Source organism: Pezoporus flaviventris, unplaced genomic scaffold (assembly GCF_033815535.1).
Source record: "Pezoporus flaviventris isolate CSIRO_AGI_PZ_B2104156 unplaced genomic scaffold, CSIRO_AGI_Pfla_v1 ptg000154l, whole genome shotgun sequence".
NCBI classification, from domain to species: Eukaryota; Metazoa; Chordata; class Aves; order Psittaciformes; family Psittacidae; genus Pezoporus; species Pezoporus flaviventris.
In genome coordinates, this window is record NW_026892702.1 from 1,898,124 (window position 1) to 1,906,418 (window position 8,295).

Genomic DNA, 8,295 nt, shown 5'->3' on the forward strand with positions numbered 1-8,295 from the left:
AGGAGATGAGGCTCATTTGACAAGACATGTTCCATCGCACCACACCGACGGGGTATTTTTAAGCCTCGAAGTCTGCATTAAATGAACGCTGTGTGGCCTCTCCACTTTTCAATCTCAGCGTCGTGCTGGATGGAGCAGCTGTTAACCAGGGCCAGCACCACGTTAGCATCCTGCCCACCCTGGCATCTCCCCAGCCTGCTTGAGGCCCCTCAGGTGCTGATTACGTGGATCTGCTGATGTAGAAGCCCCCCAGGTGTCACCTCAGATGCTCTCGGCTGTTCGTAGAGCACAGGGTATTTACCATCCTCCTGGCTTACAGTTCCATCGTTCCCAGATGCAGCAGGGATGCAGAGGGCCTTGTCACTAGCAATGCACCTCCTGCAGTACCAACTGCAAACCCCCTGAGCAAAGCGGTGTCACTTTGACACTGGTCCTGCTCCATGCAGGATGTTGGACTAGAGACGCCTGAGGTTCCTCCTGACCAAAGTCTTTTTATGCTTCTCTGAGTTTAAGAAATGAACCCACAACATCATTAATGCTTCTTCCGTTCCTAATTTATCTAGTGAACATCTCACTGGCCATGCCTTTGCCAGGCATGGATGGTCCTCTGCCCATTTACCCTCCTCTATCAATATCTGTGCTTCATAGCTCACTGCAGTGATTGCTGCAGATGGATTAGTGTCTATTACTTTCTTCCTCTTCATCTATATTGTCATTTTGCTTGGATTCAGGTTACTGATGGGCTTTCAGCCAAAGTACATTTTCTTGACTCTGCAATATTTAGCTTACAAACAAAGGGGGTTGTTTCCTCTTCATTTCCCATTTTAACAGTCACCATCTCTGTGAAGATTGTGCAGCTGCTGGTTCCATGGGTGATGAAGAGACCAACAAGCCATGCCAGGCCACGGGAGAGTTACATGACCCTGTATCACAATGGCAAAACAGGCTGGAAGAGCTGTGCTGAGACCATCACGTCTGACCTGGTGCCCAAGGGGTCTCTGCTCTGGATGGTCACTCTCCCCATGCTGGAGCATCTCTGCTCTCCCTGGCAGCCTGTGCCCTTCCTTCGCTATCCTTGAGCAGTTTTTCTTTAGGTCTGATCTGAATTTCCCCAGCACAGTTTAACCCCATTGCTTCTTGCCCTGTCCTGCCTTCAGCCTTGTACCTAACTGCAGTGTGTTGCTGTGGCTTCCACAAGGTCTTTCATTTTCTAGGAAGGGTCATGAAGATGCTCCAACGGCTGGAGAACCTTTCCTATGGAGCCAGGCTGAGAGAGCTGGGCTGGGTCAGCCTGGAGAAGAGAAGGCTCCTGAAGGGGAGACCTGAGAGCAGCTCCAGTGCCTGAAGGGGCTGCAAGAAAGCTGGAGAGGGGCTTTGGAGAGGGGCATGTAAGGACAGGTCAAGGGGAATGGCTTTAACCTGCCAGAGGGGAGACTGAGATGAGCTCTTAGGCAGAAGCTCTTCCCTGGGAGGGTGCTGAGGCGCTGGCACAGGGTGCCCAGAGAAGCTGTGGCTGCCCCATCCCTGGCAGTGTTCAAGGCCAGGTTGGACACAGGGGCTTGGAGCAAGCTGCTCTAGTGGAAGGTGTCCCTGCTGGTGGCAGGGGTTGGAGCTGGATGAGCTTTAAGGTCCCTTCCAACCCAAACCAGGCTGGGATTGTGTGTATCTTTTCCCAGTATGAAATGTCCACATTGTTGTTTCCATTGTTGTTTCAAATGTGCAAGGAAACGGTTTCATTTCTGTGCCCAGCACCTTTAGATACAGCAAGGTTTGGACATGGGGAGGGGTAGGGTTAGAGCAGTGCTTCAGGAGTGAGATGTTTATCGGGACACAGTCACACAAACTTTCCTTTGGTAGCAACATTTTTTCTTCCACCTTAGATGTAATGCAGCCATTTCAAACTTCAGCTCGTCTTCTGCTGCGTGGTACCAATGTCAGGACAAAGTCAGACTGTTATTTTGCCAAATGAAATACTGAGATGTGGATGGAGCACAAACTGAGTAATCACTGAATCATGGAGCAATCAATTACCCTCAGATCTCATCCTGAAGCTGTTTCGGGAATCCCGACCTTGAGGAACCTCCATTGCAAGGGCCAAGTCCTCCATAGCTGCAGAATGTGCTGGGGACCCTGGGAGTAGAACCTGGCTCTGGTAGGTACAGATTTGGTTTCCCTTTCCCAGGGAAGGGTGATGCTGTACAGGAAAACAGCATCCTGGGGAGGGGGGCACCATCCAGCAAGAGGGTCTCAACTTGGCCAAGCAAAGTTGCTCTGGTGTGAGTGATAGTCCTGCTTGGAGCAGGCAGCAGGACCAGAGCTCTCCAGGGAGAATTCCCACCAGTGCTTAATCCACGAGAGGGACGTGGAGCTGCTGGAGTAAGCCCAGAGGAGGCCATGGAGATGCTGCGAGGGCTGGAGCAGCTCTGCTCTGGAGCCAGGCTGAGAGAGCTGGGCTGGGTCAGCCTGGAGAAGAGAAGGCTCCTGAAGGGGAGACCTGAGAGCAGCTCCAGTGCCTGAAGGGGCTGCAGGAAAGCTGGAGAGGGGCTTGGGACAAGGGGTGTAGGGACAGGCCAAGGGGAATGGCTTTAACCTGCCCGAGGGGAGACTGAGATGAGCTCTTAGGCAGAAGCTCTTCCCTGTGAGGGTGCTGAGGCGCTGGCACAGGGTGCCCAGAGAAGCTGTGGCTGCCCCATCCCTGGCAGTGTTCAAGGCCAGGTTGGACACAGGGGCTTGGAGCAAGCTGCTCTAGGGGAAGGTGTCCCTGCCCGTGGCAGGGGCTGGAGCTGGAGGAGCTTTAAGGTCCCTTCCAACACAAACCAGGCTGGGATTGTATTAATCTCTTCCCGGTATGAAATATCCACATTGTTTCCATTGTTCTAACAATTGGTTTTAATTACTCCACTTCATTCTGAGGGACTTGTTTATGTCAATGTGATGCCACTAATTTAGCCAATAGCAATGAAAGGGTGCTCCCATCCTGCTCAAATCCCCCCTCCTGCTACGGGCAATGCTCGTTTCCCTTGTTCCTCCCCACCTGCTGGATCATCTTAAGGAAAAAAGAAGTTACAATATTCTGCTGCTCTTGAATTGCCCACTCTCCTGTCAGCTCTCCTGACTCAGAAACGTGTCTCATCCAGAGCCTCCCTCTCCTGGGCAGAGTGAGTTTCCTCACAGGGATTTAGGAGCACAGTTCTGAAGTGAACCCCCCTTAAAGGGATGGGCACAGATTACTGCCCTCCTCCGTGCCGGCCCTTTCCCTTCCTTTGGGCTCTTTGGCAGCTCCACTTGTCTCTGTTGGTTTTGAATCACCAGCTCTGTGCACAGTTGCCCACTACTGGTGCTCAGGCACTCCTGGGCTCAGGAAGTGGTCAGAAACCTGACTTGGCAGCGAGGGGCAAAGGCTTTCTGCTGGCACGAGATGGAGAGCAGGACTGGAGGGCCAGGAATGCAGCGGGTGGGAAGGAGCAACAGGGAATGCTCTGGCTGTGTTTGAGATGGAGATTGGGAAAGGACCGACAGACGTGAGAAAGGGCAGAGGGGTTTATATGGTTGGTGGGGTTGGACAGGCTGGGAACACTGGGGCTGTTCAGCCTGGAGAAGGGAAAGCTGCATGGAGATCTCAGAGCAGCTTCCAGTGTCTGAAGAGGGCTGCAAGGAGGCCCTTAAGTGCCTGAACAATATTGTCTTTACTATCATTATTATTGCTACTGTCGGTACTTTATGAGTTGTTGTGCACGCACATTAAGGAGGGTGTGCATGGACTGAGTGTACCTGGCTCCAGCGCACCTGGCACAGGGCATGGCTTGCACGTAGAGAATTATTGCAGGCTGCTGGTGCCACGTCTGAAGGCAGGTTTGGCCAACGCTTCACGTGTCCAGCCCTTGCTCCTGAGCAGGCTTCCCATTTACCATCGAATCTAATACATAACTGGCATGGCTGAGTGGTGAGACATCGCTGTGGCTTGTGTGTGAGGCTGTGTCTCCTGGCTGTTGGAATGCCAGCGAGACCCAGACAGAGCAGCCTTGTCGGGATGGAGCAGCTCAAGATCTCAGCCAGCACAGAAATAACTAATTGAGTGTATTTCAATCATGAGAGCCACAGAAGGAAAGCAAACTCCACAGAGTAGAAGCAAATTGCATCTTAGGGTAATCTGAATGTGGGTAGATAATTAGGCTATATTTCATGGGAACATTTGCTGGGCAACATAATGAAAAGGCCAGCAACATAATTTTGTTTAAGTAGTGGGATGCCTCCCACCAGGGCCATGTCAGTGCTGGTGCTGGTGCTGCACTGCAGCAGGAGCAGGGACAGGCACTGCCTGCCCAAAGGGGCTGCTGCATGATGCTGTGAAGCTGCACCTCGTCCTCCCTGCCCCTGATGTGTGCACAGAGAAAGCTGCTAAGGCTCCTGCACTGCCTGTGGCAAGAAGGTGGCAAAATAAATCCCACAGCCTCATCACTTTCCATAGGAGCAGCTCTGCTCTGGAGCCAGGCTGAGAGAGCTGGGCTGGGTCAGCCTGGAGAAGAGAAGGCTCCTGAAGGGGAGACCTTAGAGCAGCTCCAGTGCCTGAAGGGGCTGCAGGAAAGCTGGAGAGGGGCTTGGGACAAGGGGTGTAGGGACAGGCCAAGGGGAATGGCTTTAACCTGCCAGAGGGGAGACTGAGATGAGCTCTTAGGCAGAAGCTCTTCCCTGTGAGGGTGCTGAGGCGCTGGCACAGGGTGCCCAGAGAAGCTGTGGCTGCCCCATCCCTGGCAGTGTTCAAGGGCAGGTTGGACACAGGGGCTTGGAGCAAGCTGCTCTAGTGGAAGGTGTCCCTGCCCGTGGCAGGGGTTGGAGCTGGAGGAGCTTTAAGGTCCCTTCCAACACAAACCAGGCTGTGACTCTGTGACCTCTGAAGGGCAGCCACAGCCAAGTCCATCAGGCTGTGCTTGCATAGCCAGACAGACCCAGGGCAGCTCAGTGCTACGCTGGGGAAGCAAGGCTGCTCCCATTAAACCAAGCCTGGAAGAGCTCCTGCCCTGAGTCACTGATCCAGCTTGGCAGGTCAGCAGGGCTGAGGGACACCTCTGTGGCTGGGGTTTGAGGGGAACACAGCCCGGCTGCCTGTGCTTGGGATACCCCCTCGTATGGGAAGTCCACAGGAAGCCCAGCCCAGGCAGCAGCAGTGCATGGTGCCCTCCAAGACATGCTCATCCCAGGAGAGTGCACCAGCCCTCAAATCCCCCCAGACTGTAGCTATGCATGGGAAGTGATGCTCCAAGGCTCTTTTCAACATTGTTTTCTCCAAATTTGGGATAGAAAGGCTCTGCTTTCCCACAGCCTCCACCCCATGCTGAGCACAGATCCTCCCCTCCTAATCTCCAGTTTGGGTCAGGGCTGCTTCTGGCTTGCCTTGCCAGGGACCTTGCTGCCTTGTGCAGGAGCAGACAGTTAATATAAAATAACATTTGGCTTCCCCACAATGCTGGCAAAATGACATGATTTGGGAAGGTGCAGTGGCTGAGGAGGGTGGTGCAGAGGGTTTAATCTTCAAGCACAGATAGTCCTGTGATTGGGGTCTAAAGCGTCTCAATTCCTCTCCTGCCAGCACTGCTCATTCACACATCAGGGCTGGGACATGTCACATCACAGAAAGCAGGGCTGAGAGCCTGCATCCAGCCCTGATAATTACTGATAAGGTCTTCTCCTAAATAAAGCTGGGGCTGAGCTGGCCTAACACTGGGGCTGAGGGCTTCATCCCAGCTGGTTCAGAAGAGGTGTTTTAGTGATCAGGACTCCCTCTGGGGCTGCATTTGAACAAGATCTTTCTGATGCCAAATGCTTGGCCATTTAAGAACAACTCTATTTAAATGAATTCACTCAAAGCGAACCCATAATTCTTGGCTAACTCCAACTTGTTAGCTATTGCTATTGCTGCTGTGATGTATTGCCTAATTTTAATCACACCAGTGTTGGGAAAGTTATTTTCTTACAGTGCCTTATTAGAGTGAAGTTTCTAATCGATGAATTCGACAGCAACATCTTGAATTGACTAAACTGGCCAAGGGGGAAGGTGGTTAGATGGTATCTGAGAGGCCTCCTGGGAGACCATGAGCTTCCCAATGCAGCTGGCCATAACTGTTGTCCTCAAACTCCTGAACAGCAATAGGTAGATACAACCTGACAGCTCCTCCAGCTCCTCCAGCACCTTCAGTTCAGCACCAGGTCTCAGTGGTGTTGTGACTTGTCAGAAGAGCTGAACTGAGACACCACAAATTACCCTGGTCTCAGTTTGAACCAAGGAAACGAAAATCTCACATGGCTTGTGAAACGTCTTGCTCTGTCCTGGGTTTATGCTTCCCATCCTGCTGACTCCCTTCCCGTTACTGCCTGGGTCTGTACTCCCTGCAAAGCCAGTGAGCAGTGCGTGAGGCAGAAATGCAGCTCGTGGGGGTGGTGTTCTGATGGAGCTGGGAGATAAAGAGGACATTTCTGAGGATGAGTGCAGAGCCCAGTACTGTGCCATTGAAGCTGGGACTGCTTTTCTCCTGTCTTTGTGTGCCTATCTTTGTAATTATCTGCTCTGGATGCCCTGAGCCATTTTATTACGTACTTCTTCATGATCATGCAGCCCTTGTAGAAGTCTTTAGCATCTCACGTATTTCTGACCCTGTAGCATCAGCAGCAAGCTTTGTCACCTCTTTATTTTCAATTACTGTTCAAGATTATTTCTGACTATGCTGAGGTGAGCAGCCCCTCAGCACAGGTCCCTGTGGGACTCCATTCAAGTCCCACCTCCTGCAGCTGTTGATAGCTACTCTTTGAGATCCTTTAACCAGTTATTCCAATATATTCCTACATACAGAATTCAAACCCTATGTTAATCCCACAGTAGCTGCATTTCAGTGACAGAGCTTTTGGGAATCTAGGCCTATTGACTCCTCTGCAGAGGTGTAACAGATTTATGAAGCATTCCTTTATTCAAGGAAAAGCACCCATTTTTTAATTCCCAGGATGTCCGATGTATCCAGCTGTGCACTAATCATATTCTTCATTGCAATTTCTATTAGTTGGCCCAGGAGGGAATCTCAGCCTTCATGGTCTGTAATAACCCCAAACCCTTCCCATTTGTCACCTTGAAGCTCTCAGACACGGAGGCTGCATCAGGCAGTGATTACATGCTACAATTAAGTAATTAGACTGTTTCATCTCGGAGTTCCTGAGCACTCAGGTGAACCGGCTCAGCCTGGGGAATTTGCATTCTTTGCTTTGGCTATTTATTCCTCAACTTCAGCTGATGACACTTGAACAGGAGCCAAAGCCACTGCCATGTCCATATAAAGATGACTTCTGGCGCAGGACCTTCTCTGAGCTTTTCCTTGCTGACTACAGATGCAAACTATTTCTTCTTGTCTGTTCTGACCTTATCTCCTATGAATGCTCCTCTTGCACTGCAGCCAACTTCTGCCTCTCCAGCAGGCTTCCCGTGCTTGATGTGTTTGAAGAAGTATTTATTATTCTTTGCCTTTGGCAGAGTGTTCCTGTGACTGGTTTTGGCTTGCCTTATTTCTCCTTTTTGCACCTAAATTGTCAGGATTCACATTTATTTTCATGTTCAGGCAAAAATGGTATTTCTAAGCATAAAAGTACTGGATCCTTAAAGTCAGAGAATCATCAAGCCTTCTCCTCTCAGGCTGATCTAAACAGGTCTAAGGTTCTGGGTTTTCCACTGGCAGATGTGCAGTTTGGTTTGACAGGATGCTGCGATACCGGAGTTTTCAAGTGTGACACCTTTATAGGGACAAAAACGATCACTGGCATGATTCATTTTGCCTGGACTGAGCTTTGGGATATTGCACCTTCACCAGTGGAAGAAGGGAAGCATTTCTCTGTGTAGCTATGGTTATTTAGGAAGCTGGTTTTGGATGTGCTTCCCATGGATGACGTGAGCCCCACGAGGGGAGGTTTGGGGCTCAGGTGGAGGGTCGGCGCTCCCTGCCTGCCTCCTTGGCTGGTTTGCCTATGTGTGTGTCTGGAAGGCCTGTTGCCATGGAGAAGTGATGGGGAACAGTCTGCCTGGCTCGCCTGGCTTTTTTCTAGCACGAAGCAAAGGCATCTCTCCAGCTGTAATGAGCCAGAGGCCCACAGCCTCCTCTTCTGTGTCACATTAGGGCAATGCAGACCCCCAGATACCTGGGAGAAACCCGAAGACAGGGAGGAAGCCCTAAATGAAGGTATGGAAGGAGCAGGAAGCAAGAGAGGACACTGCAGGGAGATTGGCTACTGCTGGTGGGGTGCTACAGAATGATGGAGCGA